Source organism: Mauremys reevesii, unplaced genomic scaffold, assembly GCF_016161935.1.
Source record: "Mauremys reevesii isolate NIE-2019 unplaced genomic scaffold, ASM1616193v1 Contig45, whole genome shotgun sequence".
NCBI lineage: Eukaryota > Metazoa > Chordata > Testudines > Geoemydidae > Mauremys > Mauremys reevesii.
In genome coordinates this window covers 468529-489140 of record NW_024100857.1, presented here as the reverse complement: position 1 = coordinate 489140, position 20612 = coordinate 468529, and the positions used below count along the sequence as shown (strand labels likewise).

Genomic DNA, 20612 nt, shown 5'->3' with positions numbered 1-20612 from the left:
AAGGGGAGCTGACTGGCTGATCCTGTGCTTCTGAACTGCTCTGCGTCTCCAGCAGGTAGATACGCGGCATTAAGTTGTTTACCTGAAAGTATCAACAAAATTAAGACTTCAGCCACTCTTAACCACTTGGCATTAGTTCCTTTAAAGCAGTGTTAGAATGACATAGGGGGAGTCACACGCTGTATTCCCAGATGCCTGCTGCAGAGCTGTGTGTGATTGGAAGCACATGAGTCGTGCTGCCTCCCTTATTCCTGATCACTTACCAGTGTCGATGCCGATGTATTTTTATATGATCTGCAGACTAGACAATTGGAATCATTCCATTCCCTTTATCCAGTAGGGCATTGCCCATCCTGGGAGTCCCTAGAGACATGGGACTAATTCATTGGTGACCTATGACCCCTTTGTAACAGCATAGCTGGCCTAAAAGGGCTTCCGAGCAGCCAGAAGCTCTCTTCCTTGCCAGGAACAGCCCTGGTGCAATCGAACTCCCCAGCATGCGCAGAGGTGACACCACTGGTTCTACAACCCCATGACCCCACAAGAGCCCCTGGTGCAGGAATACAGGGCAGGATGGGGTATGGCTCAGTGTTTCAATGCCGCGGCTTTTCCTAAGATGCTGCAAGTCCCATAGGGGCCACAGCGGCCAGGACACAAGGTAAGATACCCTGTAGGGCTGCCCTAACCTGCACTGGGGGGCTGCATGGCAGCAACCCCAGGATAGGAAAAGCACAAGCCAGCTTCCCCTTAGTCCCTGTGCTAGCCTCCATGCTGGTGCAGAGATGAATCATGTCCAGAATGAGAACACTGCATATTATTTAAGAAAATAACATGATTCCTGGTCAAGATTGCGATCAGAGAGACCCCCAAAGAGAAGGGTTCTGAGTAGAGATTGTGGGGGAGGGGTAGGAGAGAGTGAGAGCAATGGATCTCCTTAAGTTCTGGTATCATTCTGGAACCAGATTTTATTGGAAACATAACACCTTTTATCAAAGGTCCTCCTAGACTCCACTCAAGAGACCCTCTTCCTGAAAGTATCATGTCAAGATTAAATGTTACTATAAAGTTCACTAAAGCAATGCAGGCAGCAGCCTCTCATACTTCAGTATCAGAGGGTAGCCGTGTTAGTCTGGATCTGTAAAGCAGCAAAGAGTCTTGTGGCACCTATAGACTAACAGACGTATTGGAGCATGAGCTTTCGTGGGTGCATACTCACTTCATCGGAACATCCGACGAAGTGGGTATTCACCCACGAAAGCTCATGCTCCAGTACATCTGTTAGTCTAAAAGGTGCCACAGGACTCTTTGCTGCTCATACTTCAGTGGATATTTTACAAAGGTAAATGACCTGATATTACACATAGAGACTGCATGATGCTCTGTTAGAGGCCTTTTTGGAATGTCTCCACCTGCAGCCTCTTTGTAGTCTCATTGTATGTAGCAACAAGAGGTTCAGAAGTTCCAAAAAAGAATACTGACTCTCTATGTACAGTGTCAACCTCCTTACCTTGGCAATACCCACTGAATTGTTATGAGGGTCTCAAGATTGTATCACTTTAGTAACATTTAATTCCGCCCTTTGATCTGAGAAATACCTCCCTGCTTCCTTCCACTCCCACCAGTATATCGCTAGAGGGACAGCTTTGAGTTGACTCCCCTCTGTCATTCAATTCCTGAGCACTGTGTATGCCATAACACACCATTACATCATGGAATTGTTTGGTCTGAAGAGGCCCAAAACCTCATTCCAGGTTTACTTTTGACAGTGGCAGGTGAAAATTGTGAGCCAACAATGTTATTCCAAGTGAATTAGCAAACCATAACTAATTCTTAACCCCTCTGAAATTTACATAGGAGTTTCCATTCCAGAACAGACCAGTGGTCTAGCTAGTGAAACAATGATCTATGCCAGATGCTTCAGAGAAAATATGATACCTGCATGACACTATAAAGCAAAGGGAAAATTTCTTTCTGAGCCCAGCTGGTGATCAGTTTATGCCCCAGAGCATGTGCTGATATTACGCTAGCAAACACTGTTCACGCAGGCAGTCATAAGGAAATTTGACTGATATAGTTCTCTCCTTTTTTGCCACTAGCTGTAGGCGCTTAGCTGAAAAAGTTCACTGGGGACAGTCACACAGAAATGCAAGAGTAGACACAGGACTTCTTTATCTGTCTGACATTAGCACAATGTTTGTTCATGTGTGCTACTTAATGGGGGGGAAATGCAGATAACTGAAGCTTTGTTCTGCTTCCACAATGAATCTTAGGGTATGTCTACACAACGAAATTAGGTTGAATTTATAGAAGTTGTTTTTTTAGAAATCGTTTTTATATAGTCGATTGTGCATGTCCCCACACAAAATGCTCTAAGTGCATTAAGTCGGCGGACTGCGTCCACAGTACCGAGGCTAGTGTCGACTTCCGGAGCATTGAACTGTGGGTAGCTATCCCACAGTTCCCGCAGTCTCCGCTGCCCATTGGAATTCTGGGTTGAGAGCCCAATGCCTGATGGGGCAAAAACAGTGTCGCGGGTGGTTCTGGGTACATGTCGTCAGGCTCCCCTCTCCCTCCCTCCCTCTATGAAAGCAACGGCAGACAATGGTTTCGCGCCTTTTTTCCTGGGTTACCTGTGCAGACGCCATACCATGGCAAGCATTGGAGCCTGCTCAGCTCACCGTCTCCGTACGTCTCCTGGGTGCTGGCAGACGTGGGACTGAATTGCTATACAGCAGCAACTCATTGCCTTTTGGCAGCAGATGGTGCATTACGACTGGTAGCCGTTGTCGTCGTACTCCTGGGTGCTCTTTTAACCGACCTCGTGAGGTCGGTCAGGTGCCTGGGCAGACATGAGAGTGACTCAGCCAGGTCATTCCCATTTTCTGCCGAGCACCCAGGAGATGACGATGGCTAGCAGTCGCATTGCACCATCTTCTGGCGAGCCGCCAGGAGATGATGATGGCTAGCAATAGTAATGCGGCATCTTCTGCCGAGCACCCAGGAGATGACGATGGCTAGCAGTCGTACTGCACCATCTGCTGCCAGTCTATGATGTAAAAGATAGATGGAGTGGATCAAAACAAGAAATTGACCCAATTTGTTTTGTGAAATCAATGGCCTGCTAAACCCAGGGTTTTGAGTTCAATCCTTGAGGGGGCCATTCTGTGTGACAGTTGTTTGTGTTTCTCCTTGATGCAAAGCCGCCCCCTTTTATTGATTTTAATTCCCTGTAAGCCGTGTCGTCAGTGGCCCCTCCATCCATTAGAGAAATGGCAGACAATTGTTTCGCACCTTTTTTCAGCGCAGAACCGGAAGCTGCAAAAGCAAAATCAGGCGAGGAGGCGATGGCAGCAGGGTGACAAGAGTGATGAGGACATAGACATGAATATAGACTTCTCACAAAGTACGGGCCGGGCAATGTGCCCCAGTAATGTGCACATCATGCTGATGAGCTCTGCATGGTCACCTGTGCTGATCAGCTCGCTGATCAGCCTGAGGCCTGGTCTACGCTACGATTTTAGGTTGAATTTAACAGCGTTACTTTGATTTAAGTCGGGACCCGTCCACATGACGAAGCCCTTTTTTTTTTTTTACTTAAATGGTTCTTTAAATTGATTTCTTTACTCCACCTCCAACAAGGGGATTAGTGCTGAAATCGGCCTTGCCGGGTCGAATTTGGGGTCGTGTAGACACAATTCGATGGTATTGGCCTCTGGGAGCTATCCCAGAGTGCTCCATTGTGACCGCTCTGGACAGCGCTCTCAACTCAGATGCACTGGCCAGGTAGACAGGAAAAGGCCTGCGATCTTTTGAATTTCATTTCCTGTTTGGCCCGGCCCGTACGATTGTCTACCAATCATAATGCACCGTCTGCTGCCAAAAGGCAATGAGCTGCTGCTGTGTAGCAATGCAGTCCCACGTCTGCCAGCACCCAGGAGATGTATGGTGACAGTGAGCTGAGCGGGCTCCATGCTTGCCGTGGTATGGTGTCAGCTCAGGTAACCCAGGAAAAAAGGCACGAATCCATTGTCTGCCATTGCTTTCACGGAGGGAGGGATAGAGGGAAGGAGAGGGGGGCCTGACGCCATGTACCCAGAACCACCCGCGACACTGTTTTTGCCCCATCAGGCATTGGGATCTTAACCCAGAATTCCAATGGGCAGCGGAGACTGCAGGAACTGTGGGATAGCTACCCACAGATACCCACAGTTCAACACTCCAGAAGTCGATGCTAGCCTCGGTACTGTGGACGCAGTCCACCAACTTAATGCACTTAGAGCATTTTGTATGGGGACATGCACAATCGACTGTATAAAAACGATTTCTAAAAAACGACTTCTATAAATTCGACCTAATTTTGTAGTGTAGACATACCCCTAGGCAATTTCATTGCCTTTTTAATGCAGTTATGAAAATGAAAATACCTACAATGACTACCACAAGATAATCCCTTTCTCTCAAAGGTCTGTGGGCCAAGCACAGCTCTCGTTTACATTGGTGTAACTCTAGAGTAACACAGTTGCCTTCAATGGAGTTTCTTCAGATTTGTATCAGTTAAACCAAGAGCAGGTTTTGACCCTCACACTAGCAATTCCAGAGGCTTCAGGTACAAAACAGAATGAAGAGTATTCCCTGGAAAGGAGGGTTATTAAATTACTGATATTTCACTATTCACTGGGTAACTCTACAGGGGCCATTATTAGAAACTCAGCTTTTGTCATCACACCTCATATAGTTACCACAATGACTTCCTATTCTAGATATGGGAGAAAGCTGGTGTCTCAGCTACCTGTGTGGTAGCTGCTAATAAATGCTGACATTTTTATGGTGGCCACTCTATGATGTTCTAAGGCTGGAGTCACATCAACCCGCTAAAAAGGAAACTATTTCTATAATTTCACCACATCTAACCTTATCTACTTAGCTTTTGTAACAGAAGCTTACTCTTGTATGCTATATGCCTCACCTTTCTTAATGTCCTAACTTATGCTCAGGGTAACATGGGACTCTGACCAAATTAGAGATGGGCAAAAAAAATTGGATATTGACAAAATTTTTCCATGATATTTTGTGTTTTGACCAAAGAGTTTTTTAAAAGTTGAATATTTTCCCCCTAGCTGTAAAAACAATATTCTCAGTGAATTATTGTTGGTGAAATAATACAGCATCTTTTCATCCATGGATCTCAAAGCAGTTTATAGTCACCAATTCATTCCCAACCGAAAACACTGGGGTTTCAATGGGGCTCAGGGGAAAAAAAAAGTCAGTATAAACACTTAAAGAGTCCAGCCCGTTCCCTCCAGAAATATAAGCCTTCACCACACATTCTCACCCACACACAATCTCAGTTTGCTCCCTTGTTTCATTCGGTAATGGAAATATGCTATTGGATATACACTGCTTATTTTAATCTGTTGTTTGTTAAAGGTGTAAAAAAGATTTTGAAAGGATGCAGTTTGTGTTTGTAGAACATTCAGATGTGTATGTTTAACTATAGGTTATACCCTGTAACAACTAAAATACACCTCTACCTCGATATAACACTGTCCTCGGGAGCCAAAAAATCTTACCATGTTATAGGTGAAACCGTGTTATATTGAACTTGCTTTGATCCACGGGAGCATGCAGCCCCGCCCCCCCAGAACGCTGCTTTACCGCGTCATATCCGAATTTGTGTTATATCGGGTGGCATTGTAACGGGGTAGAGGTGTATGTCATTTTTGTAGTGAGCAAAGCTATATGCTGGAATGTTCAACGTCACATAGGGGATTTGAATGCCCATTGGATTTCCCATTAACATTAATGGGAATTGGGCAGCCAGATCCCCCAGGCGGGTTTGAAAATTTCAGCCACAGTGTATGTTAGTGTTATAGTACACACTCCCTCCCAGCATGTTCTTGTGATATTGCCCTAATTATGGATGGTTAAGATAGACAGTTATGTGGCAATCCACTGAGGGTCCTTGTGCCATCTAATACGATTCTTCACATTTGAACTACAGTAAATATTTGTGAAAGAGGATGCAGGCAGAATGTGATTTCTACTCACATTTATGGGACAAGAGACTGTCAAAAGAATCTGCCCATCTTGTGGCTTCTTCCGTTGATAATCTTCTAAAAGAAAGGAAATGACAATCAAAGGAGTCTATGACAGACACCCTTCTGGTGCAACTTGCCCGGGAAGGACTGGACAAGACACCAGAGCTTTTAGACCAGGACTTTGTATCAACCAAAGTAAAGACAATCACTGATGAATTAATCCCAAGTTTTACACAAGTCCTAGTGCATGCTGATACAGGACACTTTGGGGTGTGGGGGTATAGTTCTTTTAGCTAGACCTTAACGCAAGCTGGATGCAGTCAATAAAGCTGTTTGTTCTTGACTTTAATCATGAGACTTAGCATATCAGTTAAATGCTTCCAGTATTGTAGAGCATAATAATGCTATGGACTGAAGAAGCTGATCACCTGTTATGCAGAGGTGACTGCTCATATTTAGACTTGTAATAACAATGGGCCAAATTCTGTCCTCAGATAAATGCACACAACTCCCATTTGTATCAGGGAGGTGGTATGCATGTTCTATCTGAGAATTTGCCCCAATGTATCCATGATGCAAGTATTTTCTAACAGAGCTGGTGCTGTTTCAAGTTCCTTGGGTTTCTGTCTTCCTTTTGGGACAAGGAGATCTCCAAAGATTTGGGGATTTTTCATTGCTTGCTCTCAAAAGATTAAATTAATTATTTTTCAGGGATGTTCAGTGCTAAAACCAATTCCAGTTGCCGGGATTGGGATTCAAGGCTTACAAAGTACAATGAAAGGAAGGAAATACAAATAGAAAGGGAAGGAGAATGGTGCATCTATACTCACTTCAAAGCCCGGTTGGGCTTATCCAGAAGAATGGCTGTGAAATCATTATATGAGTCTGATTTGTGAGACAGGCAACCAAGGCGAGTTCTCATCCCTCTGTTCCTGTAATCAATAGGGGATAGGGGTGCAGACAGGGGAGAACCAGAGAAGGTGACAATTACAAGATTAGCCAGAGTTGTACAATGCAAGATCTCAGTGACTTTGTATCTAATGAGGCCCCCATGCAGGGGTTCTGAGGATTTAGCCAAACATCTTCAATGAAGGCTGAGAGATATCTAGGATGGTTTTTTGTTTGGGCAGATAGGCCTAAAATATCAGAACAGAGTCTCCAGTAATTAAAGCCCTTGCTTTTTGTAGCTGACAAGTCAGTAGGAGGTCAGAATGGTGAATCGGTGTGAAAGGCCACAGGCTTGGAATGGTTTCTTGTGGCGCTCTTCTCTGGATGATAGAAGGGGGAACTGGGCAGCTGTGCCAGAAATCAGTCACCACTTTTCACCAGTGCAAGGATGGCACGAATACCATGAGCACTTGCAATTAGGGGGGCATAAAGGATCAGAGGGAGCAGGTGGGCTCTGCAAATGACCCTCTAATACAGAATCATAAAGGCCTGGCAGGATTCTGGAAGGAATCTGTCAATTCAGAGTGACCAGGACTAGTGGACTAGAGATAAATTTCATCCACTACTGATTTATCTGTGCAAGGATTCGCTCTATCATTTGCTCTCTAAAACATGTTCCACAGATTTCACCCCTTCGCACCTCGTAACCATTCCCACCCATCCAGTGGGGTAGGAGACACGTGCACAGCACACAATTATTACATAACAATCTGACTGGGAAAACTTGGGTGCAGAGGCATCAAACAGGAAGGTGAGAGCAATTGCCACTGTACAGGAACAGTACTATTTTGGCACTGTCCCCTCTCAAACAAATAAATATTGGTTAATAGTTTTACAACAGGGTTTGAAAGAGCAAGAAATGCATAATCCATTACTCCCCTTTCCAACCTGAAAAGCATCTCGGCTAATGGATTCTCCCAGCACTGAATAAGAGCACCTTCTCCTGCGGATGAGAATTGGAGAATTCAATAATTCAGCCCACAATCTTCCACTACTGGACCCAATCCTGACCTGGAAAGACCCTCTTCTTTTAACTCTTCTGCAAAACAGATTGATAAAGCTTTCCGTGATTGCAGAGGGAAGCACAACATTCTTCCATTCCATATATAATATTTTTTCTGAATACATTGGTGCTAGTCCCAGAGCCAAGTTGCATCGTGCCTATTTTTTTTCTTTCTTTATCACTCTCAGATAGTTCCTATTATGCATGTTTTAATAGAGTTTTAGAGCAAATTAATATTAATTGAATGCAATGCTAATCTCTCTGGCATAATATGGACAGCTGGTAGCATTAGCTATTGCAAAATATTGAGATCCTTAGTTACAGGCATTGTTGGACAACATCAAAACATTGACATGTGACCAAAGATCTCAGGACAAAATTCCACAAGGACTCTAAACATTGATGCAGAAACATTCCCTGTAAAATGCCATCACTCAACTATGTTAAGGACTCTGATGGTATTTCATTCAGACCCTCTTGTTGAGTCTAATCTATGAGCTTTTTGATGCTTTTTTCATCAGATACCCCCAACCTTCATCCTTCCTGCAATGCCTGTTCCAGCAGACTCTGTGAAAGGCTCATGAATTGCTCAGCAGAGGTGTGACATGCATTACCGCAATGCTGGTTAAATTTCTCTGATGTCTGAGATCAAGGGACTGCAGCAGGGAATAACAGTACATGAAAGGCAGAGATGCTGCTGCAAAAGGAGGATCTCATTTTTGATGGAATATTGAGCCTAAGGTTTTGACTTCCAAGGAAGGACACGGGAGGGGAAGCAAGGAAATGGAATCCATAGGAAATGGAGAGGCAAAGGAAGGGCAGAAAGGGAAGTGGTACATTGGAATGAGCTTAAAGGCTTATCAGACAAGGGAGAGGGTAACAGGGTGGGAAGGGGTGAAGAATGGATCATTTCTTTTCAGTTACCTCCATGGAATCAGTAAGGCATCCATGCAGGCATCCGGTTACAGTTAACCCTTTAATTGGCTGGCTTGTAGGGTGGCGGGGAGGAGGGATTTATTGTTTCATGTCCTCTCCCTTAAAATCAAAAAATCCTCTGGAAAAGGAGGGACAGCTGTTCTCAACCCATTTAATTCTCTTGCCTCCTAGAAGGGAATGTTGGATTTTCAGTGAAAACCATTCAGAGTTGAGGGTTGGTCATAGAAGGAATTTCCACCTCTCCTTTAATCCCCAGAACCAAGGTTCAAGTCCAGCTTCAGGTCTAAGTGAAGTGAGTTTAGTGGTCTCAGCTCACCACCGAGTGGCAGGAGTTGACATAACAGTACATGTCATTCAACACAATTGGTAGTCTTTGCTCAATGGGCTCAGCACAGGACTGAACTGGCTAAGGCCAAACTACTTCTTGCCCCTGTCATCCCTCCAGGTCATGGTTGATGTTACTGACCAGGCATCATGGAAAAGCTGGCACTGCAACTAACCTGTAAATAAAATAACATGAGGACTTCACGCTTCTGTAGGGGCTGGTCCTTTAACCACCACAGGCTCAAACATTCACACACAATATAAAAGCATAATTCCTGATGCAGCTAATCATTTGGACTCTTGGAGTCTGTGAATGGCTGAGGAGAAGGAGAAAAGAACCGAGGAAATGGACAATCTTTGGCACAGGGCCAGTTTTTTCCTCTGCCTTGTGACTGAATCTCATTCCAGGGAGAAAGGCCAGGTTCCACCAGACAGGAAGCTGGCGGGACACAGGACAGGTAGATACTGTCTCCCTGGTGCACACCGTATAATTGCTTCCTAGTGATCATGGCAGAGGAGAAGCACCTGATAACCTCCCTATCCTCTTACCCAAAGAAGGCACCCAAGCAGAAGACAAAGGAGCAGAAGAGAGAGGAGATTGTCTGTCTGGGGAGGAGGGGGATGCCCACAGGAGTGCCGCCAGCTTTTTTGGCGCCCTAGGCAGCGGAAGGTCCCTCCTCCGAAATACCGCCGATGACCGGGGCGGCCGAAGATCTGGCTGCCCCCGAAATGTTAGTGCCCTAGGCGACCGCCTTGGCTGCCTAATGGGTTGCACCAGCCCTGAGTGCCCAACTTCTTTGGGCCTGAGGAATTCCCAAGGCTACTGCCAGGGCAGGCTCCAGCTTTTTTGCTGCCCCAAGCGGTGAAGCAGGAAAAAAAAAAAAAGATAAAGCCGCGATTGGCGGCACTTCGGCGGCAGCTCTATCGCGCCGCTTCATTCTTTGGCGGCAATTTGGCAGCAGGTCCTTCGCTCCGAGAGGCACCGAGGGACCCACCACCGAATTGCCACCAAAGACTCAGATGTGCCGCCCCTTTCCATTGGCCACCCCAAGCACTTGCTTCCTTCGCTGGTGCCTGGAGCCAGCCCTGGCTACTGCTGCCAAATGCAGCATCCATTTTAAGACCTGATTACGTTAAAAATGTACAAAGCCTCTTCCCCACTAAACTAATGGAGCAGGGATTGCATTACATGCCAGTGAGTGCATTTCCTTAATCCCCACCAGGACCGTCTGCCTTCCACTGTATTTTAGCTGAAACCAATCCCTATAATTCCCTAAGCCCCTTTGAATTTCCTTATTAACACAACCTCACTCGCATGTGAAACCAAAGCACGTGATCTCCTGGATTCCAGTAGCCAGGATTTTTCCTCCCCATTGCCATGCTGGCATTGGTCATTGAGGGCAGAGCTGGGCAGCTGCTGGTGCTCCTGTCCCACACAACCCCACACATTCATGCACTTGAGTTCTACCACAAAAATGCTCTGCACTCTTCTGGGCACCTGATTTATGACAGTTCCACCCCATCTCCACTGTCCCTTGCCATCGTGCACAATGTTCCCTTCCCTCTATCACAGCCACCCTTCCTGCTGATGCCACAGCTGACTACTGGTGAACTTCTCTCTGACCAATGTATTTCTCTCTTCATTGCTGCAATGACCCAAGATTGCTAATGAGGGCAAACCTGAGGCTCTAGTGATCTCTCTCTTCCCCTGTCTTTTAAACCCACCAGTAATTCTGTCTGCTGCAGGTACAGCCAATTGGTTACACCTTGAGAAATCCAATCTGTGACTCTGTGAAACTGGTCCCAGTGGGAATCCATCCATGGATCTTTCCCCCACACTCTCACCACACACCCCATATCTTTTCCTGCCCTATAATAGAACTCCAATGCAGAGAGGAATTGCCAGCCTCTTCCGGTGCATCTTTTGAGGATGCTATTTGGGGGCAGAGGAGGGGGAGTTTGTTCTGATCGTGGCACCCAACTTCAGCAAGATGACATTGTAGAGTCACCCCAGGACAAGCACAATGAAGCCATCCCAGGGGAGAAAACTAATAATACTGAGGTTTAAAAAGGAAAAGCAGAGATTTTCAAAGAGACTGCAAGAGATTAACATCCATCAATATACGTAGAAAGCCAGATGAATTGAACATGGATAAGGCATTCCGGACAGACAGACAGACAGAGACAGAGAAAAGATACTCACTGCCTTTGACCTGTCCTCACGGCCTGTGGATCTTTGCCAATTGTGTGATCGGAGAGGCTCTACGGAGAGAATAGAGCAGTCTCTTAAGAGGCAGAAAGTCACACTCAGACACACCTCCCTCTCCCCACTTTCTCCGAGCAGCAGCACAGCTGACAGCAGCTCTCCTATCTGTGTCACATCCAGTAAACACTAAAGCAGCCTAATCCAGCAGACTGAGGCTTGGCTACACTAACACTGCAGAGCCGGCTCACACATCTCATTGGTGGGATTTCAGAATTGCCCACCTGATCAGAACACTTTGTTGCATCCTTCATCCTCCTCCTCCTTGTTAACCTGATCACAAATCCCTTAGCTTCTATTACATTAAAATAATCCACCGCTTGGCATATTCTGTATATGAGAAATGTTCACAGGGAGAATTCAGATGGGATTCCCCTGCAAACATTCTCTGTTGTTGTTACCCTGATTAAGTTGGAATAAAGCATCAACCTGCATTGTTGTAAAAAAAAACTCCTCTGAGGTTGGGATAGGTTATTGCTTTCAGATCATAGGTCACAGAGCTCTTTCCACAGACAGCTGCTGACAGAAAAGGTGCTGGAGAGTATAATTAAAGAGTCCTGTTGTCATCAGAACCAAATCAAATCTATTAAGAGGCAAAGAAGGCTCCTTATTGGATGTAATGTGATAAATGCAGAGCCAGTAAAAAATCCCCCCTGGCAGGTTACAGATGTGAATTTCCTCTCTATCCCATGAAGACCTGCTGTTATCTCACATTCTCTCATACCACTTCTCACCTGACTTTTACTAACAACCCAAATTCCCTGCCCTCCCACACAGAGCCACCAGTGTCTCATTTTCTGTCTTCTCTCACCTCTTCCTTTGTTACAGATCCAAATTCCCCTCTCTCTGCATATACAGACCTATGGGCTCTGCCATCCTTGTGCCCTCAGTCCTGAACTGGCAGAGGGGATAGACAAGGGGAAGCATTTTCAAAAGCAACTAAGTGACTTGAAAGTCAGTGGCACGTGTCCTCCTAAGCCACTTTTTTAAATCTTACGTGAGGTGACTTAGGTCTTTTGCCTCTCTAACTTCTGTGAGGCTATGACGACCTGTTCTTATCCCACTTCCTTCTATACCACATGCCAGCCCTTTAATGCAGATCCTAACTAATATTCTCAGAAAAGATGCAAAATGTCTCCCTTAGCCACACAAACATACAGTTACCACTGTTTTACTGCTCCCTCCCGCCATTGTCTGGAACTGGTATTCAGTCTAAAGCCTCACCAGCCCCTCTTTCTTTAGTAAAGACTTCTGGCTTTTGTGTTCTTTGTGGCCCCAGCTTGAAGCATATCCTGAGAGCACATGTGGTTATATGGGCAGTATCTACTGAGAAAAGATTTTATGACTGATACACAAATTATTTAAGCAAATGTAAGAGCAGTACTAGCTTTTCATCTTGGAATTATTCCTTTATCACCTGGAGTTCTCAGGGAAGAGATTTATCTGTTCTCAGATAAGGACACAATACTCCAGGCTGATTGATCAGGCCTCAGTTTATCAGGAGCCAGAAACTGAACAAACATGGTGGCTGACATAGGACTTTTGTCATCCAGTGTGAGAGGCTGAGGCTCATAGTGTGCGAATGATAAGGTGAGTGAATTTGTTCAAACTAGATAAGAACCAGCATGAGCCTTTGCCCAAATCCAAACCAAATTGAAAAAAAGTTGCAAAGAGCTTAGTGAACCTTTAGCGTATCATTTTCACTATTCTGTGCTTCTTCCTACTTCTGTCAGGGCTATTGCAATATCATGAGATGTGTTATTTTTGCAATAACAAAAAAGCCAGATCTTGAGGGCTCTTCAACACAACTTCTAGGCCAACAAAAAGGAAAGTTCATCTCCAGCATCCAGACTTTTTGACTTTGCTTTGATCTGAATCAAACCAAATCTCTGAGCCGCCAGTCCTGGATGTATAGTGAATCTGGAGATTATGGTGTGAGTCTTCCCTCTATTACATGAGGTTTTACATCATGTGAAGTCCATTGACATCAACAGTGTAACAAAGTGGAGAATCAAGCCTATAATTTGCCTTATTGATTCTCCAGATTAGGGTTGTTAATGCATCTATTTCTTGGGGCGAAGTGGGTTATTGGGCAGCCCCGGAATAACCATGGAGACTGATATTTCTCTCCATTACTTTCCTGGGTCAGGGTTGGGTTAATCGGGAACAAACTACGTGCACTGAGTTGATAGATGCGCCATGGCAAATGTAATTAAATTGAAGATAAAGAGAATTATATTTTGCAGTGTAATATTTTAGAAAGCTCTGTGAGGTAGGAGAAGGGTTTATAGCAAATTCCTTCTACAATGGCCCTTGTGTTTTTATTTTAGCAGACGTACTATGCTGGCTTCTATTTAAAAGCTTTTAATGAAACAGCCATTTAAATATTAAATTTGAATACCATCCAGCATTTTAAATCTTTTTAAGAAATCTTTTACAGCAATTTCCTCATGACCTAACAGCACATACACAAAACATAAATGTGTGGTATTGAAATGAGGTTATCAGAGAGACTCTATGGACACAAAGATTACTGGACAGGACAGAAGCTAATTTCCTGGATCAATAATCTAATCTCTACCATCAAGCTCTTTCCTTCAGGTCCCTCTGCACCTTCTGTAAACTCAAATGTCTCCCTGCTGCCTTTATGTCACTAATGTTTTGCCCATGGCAAGCTGACAACTTCCCCCAAATTTATGATTATGAACATACAACTGGTTGTCACCCCCTCGGCATGTTGCCCTGCTATGTGAAAACTCTTCTAGAACAACTATATCCATTGCTTCTCCTGTTGTCCCAGACTGTGGCTTGAGCCACTGAGCTGCCAAGTGAAAGTGAATGGCCACAGTTGTGAGGAAACGTGCTTCCTACAGAACAGCAGCCTTTGTTTCTGAAACCGCTAGCTGGCCCAGGATTGCAGCTTTGATGGTCTTGTAGTCAGTGGCAGCATCCTCACTCAGGGCCTGATATGCAACTTGTGCCTCTCCCACATTCCTCCTCCCACTGAGTGAGGACAGAGTAGTACTCTGCTAAGAGGTACCGCAGAAGGCCTCAAGGATATCATCTGGTCCGATCATAGACAGGGAAGGGCTGGCATTCACAGGCATTTTGGAGGGTGTTCCTGGGTTAATGAACTTCTTCACTTGGGCTACAGTCCATTATTTGACTCAAATAATCTCTTGCACCTAGTCATTTAAACATGCTTTTTCCCCCCTTCCAGTTTGGAAGTATGTGTGCATGTCCATGTGATTCTTTTTTCTTAAGGGTCCATAGGCCTTTGTTTGTCTCTGTTACAGTATGGTTAACTAGTCTCCCTGTTGATTCTAAAGATTTTAAATTCCTCACCTCACTTCTAATTTTAAGGTCTTCTTGGTTAGCTTGCTTCTGTTATTGAAAACTCCCTTTCTAAAGTGTAGTGTCACCATGCTACATTTTTGTACAATCCCTCCCCTGAGGATGTTAAGCGTAATTAGACTGTAGGCATTATTATCTAGTGAATAATTACTCCTCTGTCCCCTGCATTGTTTAGGAATAAGTGGCAAGTAGCTTTTCCTGTTGTGTGCTCTACAGCTAGTTGTTCCAAGAAGCACTTTTCCAGATGCCAAGAAATTGCTTCCATAAACCTTGTTCCACCGTGACATTTGACCAACTTATATCCAGGGAGCTGAAGTCCCCCATGATTAAATTTTAATTAGTCTTTGTTGCCTCTTTGATCTCTGTGGGAAGAGCTCCCAAGAGCCTGAGGGCTTGCACTGGAGGACTAGCTTGCATTGATTGTTGTATCACAGCACTGCCCTGCTGCCCCACTGGGGCTAGCCGCACATTATTCAGCCTAACTAGGTGAAGCTGCAGCCGTGGGTCCTAAGCTGACTTCTGCCATGAGCTATATACGACTGAGAGCTTTGTGCTTGGATGGAGGGCAGGTTAAAAGGAACAAATAGTTCTGACCTGGAGCTGAAGCTCTGGAACAGACATACCCTGAGGAAGTCTAAATTGGTGTAATTTTGTTGTTGAGTAGCCAGAAGTGATAAGTTACATCAGTTTAGACTCTCTTAGAAACTCTTATTTTGACTCACCTCTGAATCTAGGCCACTGTTTGGATATGTTTGCCTTGACTTTTTTTCCTTTTCTCTGCCTCTCCTGTTTATTTTGCTTTCCTTCTTCGTCTCTCTTTCCTGCTGTCTCAACCTTTTCTTCCTCCTTTTCTCTCTCTTCCCATAATTCGCTCCCTATTATGCCTCCTTGCCACTCTCTTCTCACTCAGTGCCTTGCCATTTTCAGCTTTGTATCACTATCCTAAAACCATCTGAATTGGCCACAGGGGGAATTCTCCCACTGTAGTGGGGACCGTGGGTGGTGCAGAGATGCCATAATGGTTCCTCTGGCACCCCACCTCCCACATGAGGCTGTTCAAACATACCCAGGAACCAAATTGGCACCTGGGTGGGCCCAGGATCAAGGGACTGCAAACGTAGTTTAGTGCACTCTTTAATCCCTCTTCTGGAGTGGTGCTGAGCTCTTCTCAGCCACAGTTCAGAATTAGGGCCCAAGGAACATCTCTAGTGTTAAACATTACAATCGCTCTCAGTATCTGATGTCTAATATGAGAAGTCCTCCTAGAGATCTCTGTTCAGACAGTGCCATGTTGTTTTGGGGTTAGAATGAAGCACATTGGGATTGCAGCAAAGGTCACGCTCTTGCCGCCTGAAATTAACCCTCCTGTTGCCAGAACAGTGAATTACAACACTAAATAAAAAGGTGATTTATAATATGTGAGAAGGGCCTTGTGAGAAATCCACCAGGTGGGATCTATATTTTTGACTGGTGGTAGCCAAAGTTTGTGGCCCCGAAGCCTGTTTTCACTAGGAGGAGAAACTGATGATAGCACCGGGTATTTTCTTTGGTGCAATTTTGTTTATTTACAAAGATTATACATAAAGTCCTGTTTATTGTTATACCATTATATATTATTAGTAGTATATTATTAAGATTATACATAAAGTCTCTGAACACAGCAGGAATCAAACAGTAGGAGAGTTTCTTTGCTTGCTGTTCCAAACCTGCCTTTTCCAGCCAGCACTCTGCACCCCAAAAAAGCCTTGTCTCTTAGATTTCATATGGCCACATTACCAGTGCTTCTGTTACTGTCTGCTTAGCTTTCCGGCCACTTCTGTCTCTCCCTGCTCCTGCTCCTCACACGCAACAAAAAACATTGTGCCAGTGCAAGCTGTAGCCCTTGCATTTAAAAAACCTTAGGGCCATGTTGTTCTGCTTCTCCTTAAGCTTTCCCATGTGCCTGTATTCTGGGTGCTACGTCTGTTTTTTCAGACATTTCTTTATTTTTGTTCTGAATGAAAGGCAGCACTTTCACCTAATCCATAATGACAAGGTTTAACCCAGCTCACAACAATACTAACATGGTCAGAAAACATCTGAGGCTCTAGTTTAAAGCTTTGTGATGCTTCTACTCCCTTTAGACCTAGGAGAGAGCGTGAAGCTCAGGTATTGTGCTGGGGAAGGCAGGACAGACATTGGGACCGCATACTGGGTAGGTGTGGTAGGAAAGCATCGGGGCTCATCCTGTGCTGGGAAGGAAGGTAGGAGAGCACAGGGCTACAGAGTTCCATGAAAATTAAAGACCATGTTAAAAATACAAATATGAGATACTTAAAATATGATCCATAGGTTTGTCTTTCTGTATTCAGCATGAGAGTGCCAGCTATTTAAATTCTTACCCTGTGTCAATGACAAAAGCATCTCCTGGACTGTCTCTGGCATCATGCTGTGATTGATGCAGCAGAACAAATCCTTCTAACTGCTAGATGGCTTCTGACCACAGCCTGTGTGCTCAGGATTCAGTCTCACTGATTCCTCCAGGCACGCAGAATGAAAAATCAACAGCAAGGGAGCAAGTAAGGCTCCCTGAGTGGTAATGGCATTTGCATTGGGACGGAGCTGCTGAGATTCTCCTTAAATGTGATGTCTGTACACACACACACACACACACACGTGTGCACGTGTGTGTGCATTTTGGAGATGATGCTGGTATGTGTGGAGCAGAGATGCTGAAAATATTTATCCTGACATAGGTCTGTTCAGTGTCATCTTGGAATCCTCCCAGCTTTCAGCCTCACTGATGCTGCTGATGTCAATATGGCAGTATCTAAACTGCAACTGGCATGAACCCCTGTAAAATGGGGTTTACCGTGGAAACTCTGACAGACCCTTGCTGGAAATGTACAAGTTATAAATACAAATTATATGTGGTAGAGCCAACTAGATGAGGGAGCAGAAGCAAAAAATTCTGCACATTTGTACATGTGCTGTGACATCAGATACACATCGGAGAGTGGGGTTTGCTGGACACTGCAGTTAACTTGGTACTTACAGTCTCCCGGAATTGTCTGTAACTGACCTGGAGTTTCCAAGAGAAGGGTATAATTACACTGAACACCTTATAAACTAGCAGGTTCACCAAATACCCATGTTCAGGCTGACACCTGGAGGTTGCAGTTGCATCCCATTACAGGCCCAAGTGATGTGCAATTAGAAATCCATTTAATAGGGATGGCAGCTATGTCCGCATGCTCTTATCAGACCCGTCACCCACAGGACACACAAGCCCCATCTACAGAGTGGTTAGGACTGTTGGCCACTCCTCAGAGGTGCAAGGTGGTACAGCAGACTAGCTCCCAATCCAGCAAAGGATTTAAGCACATGCTTAACTTTAATGGGCAACTCCCAGTATTCAATTTAAGCACATACTTAAGTGCTTTACTAGATCGGGATCTTAATGTGCCATCTTTCATCTGGGGAGATCACTGTTCAAATCTGGAATAGGACATAAATGAAATGTGCTAGATGGGCTCACCGTGTTCTCCAGGAGATCTTTTTCCTCATAAAAAATACCACACCATTCAGCTCAATTCTCTGCTCAGGAGGCTGGACTGGAATAGCCGGAGTATCACAGATCTGGACTGAGGTACACTGGCAGAGTTGTGATTTTCAGGATTCGCATGCATTATTCCAGCCCTAATGATTAAGCACCCACAGTGTTGTGTAGAAAGCTTTCAAAGTAACTGCTCAGGCTATTCCCACTGACTATAAGCCAGCGTTATCGGTTTCTGTGTAGGAGAGGCCTTGTGGTGGAAAAAGAAGCATGCTGCAGAGAGGTGGCATGGTGCAATGAGGGAGGGGCATGGGGTTTCAGTACCAGAACAGCAGGGTTCATACTGGTCAGAACTGAGGTGCATTAGTAAAGCTGTGTGGGCACCTGGCACTAGAATAACAAGATTAATATGGGTCAGGAATGAGGTGAATTGATGGGAAGCCATATTGAAAAGCTTGTGTAGACTTCAGTGCTACTGGCCCCTCTTATTTCACGACCATTCTAATTTACCAGATTTCACCCCAAGCACTGAACATAAAACAAAAATATGGAAATTGTTACAACAGAGTATACCATGAGTAGTAGTTATCCAACAGCCAGTATGGAGGGTAAAGACAGCCCTCCTGGACTAGCTGTCGCCTGCTCCCCACTCCCAACTCTCTTACCATCTGCACGTTTACACTACATCAAGCGCTTGGCATAGTTCTGTCACCTCCGACACATTCTCCTTTCACTCAGATTAGTTTTATTTTTAATTAACTGAGCAGTGGTGTTAATCACTCGTGTTAGTCACAATGGCATGAATAACTTGGATGCAGAGTATGATCCATCCTTGTAAAAAAAAAATGAATGAAACTAAAAATATAGTGAAGACCTCGTAACTATAGCTACCAGGATAAATTATTGTTATTCTAGCAGTGTAAAAAGACCACAGCTACTCCCCTTGAAACAGATATCACCTCTAGAACCAGAGTCCCAGCTTCTAGTATGGGCCCTGACAAGGTTTGGTGAGGCATGGAGGGGGGCTAATCCGAGGGAATACACAGCTCTTGCTGCAATTGCTAATTGGAAACAGTGTCTAGACTTTTTAGGCCATTCATAAGAGGCCACAGAAAGATTAACATACCAACAGAAGCAGTATGGTGACATTAACTGGGGTGACAGTCAAAGCGGATCTCTCCCCCACCCCTTTGCAGGCCCATTGTTCACCACAGGAATTGGTGCTAGAATAAAGAAAAAGTTAACACCAAGGAGATTACATCTGAGCTGAGAACCAAGAGGCCTGTAGCCCTGTCACACAGAGGCCTTTCCCGGAAGCTTTCCTACATAATAATGAACTCCTAGGTCTTACCTGTCTTGTAGCTGTCAGCATGGTGGTGGCTACGTGGTTTTGGCAGGTACTTGATGGGCATGGCTCCTCGAGGCCCTGAATGACAGGGTCTGCCGCCTCCTGGTACATCGGGAGCGTGAAGGGCAGCCAGCCTGACCACAGTTATCTCTAGAATAACTGCAGCACCGTGCTACTCTCCTAGCTTCCTAGCTCTGCATCTCATGAAAAGAACAAGAGCTGGTGGAAGGAGGAGGGGATTATGAAGGAGAGAGAAGGGGGAGAAGAGAGAGAGAGAGGACGCTCTCGCAGATGCATACACACACAGTGGATAGAGACACACAGAGACTTGTGCAGGATGGCACAGCCTGTCTAGCTCTCATTATTCCAGTGCACTGGCTGCTGCCTAAGGCTCACTCCCCAGAATTCACTTGTTTCTGCATACGGTGGTGGGAGAGGGGAGGGGAGAATGATTCCCAGGAGATCGCTGGAGGACGGGAAGAAAGGAGGGTTAGGGCTTACCTGTTTTTTGGTTTATTAACCTGGGAAGGAAAGGGCTGTGTTAGAGGTCAGAAATAGAGACTGTTGTTATAGGAAACAGTGGGTGGTTGTGCTCATACTTCTAGATTCACATTCTCCTGGAGATAAAACAAACAGAAAGCCTGTGCACAGCTGAAGAACAGGGGATCGGTTAGGGCTACTCTGGCCCCAGAACCACCAAAGATATGGGCATCCTGAGACAACCAGGAGGGTGTGCTGTGCACACCTTCTGAACCAGGGTCATATAGCTTTCAGCAGCAGCCTATGGTCCCTTTTGCCTGGGTCGTGCCATAATGGGACCAAAGGGATTGAGTGGGCAGCATGAAGCAGGATGTATTTCCTCC

General features: G+C 45.1%; 1 pseudogene; it reads right to left on the bottom strand.

The window, feature by feature from the left end:
* The window catches only part of LOC120394263, a 31007-nt pseudogene extending 11147 nt beyond the window's left edge, over nt 1-19860 (bottom strand).
* Nucleotides 19861-20612: the final 752 nt, after the last annotated feature.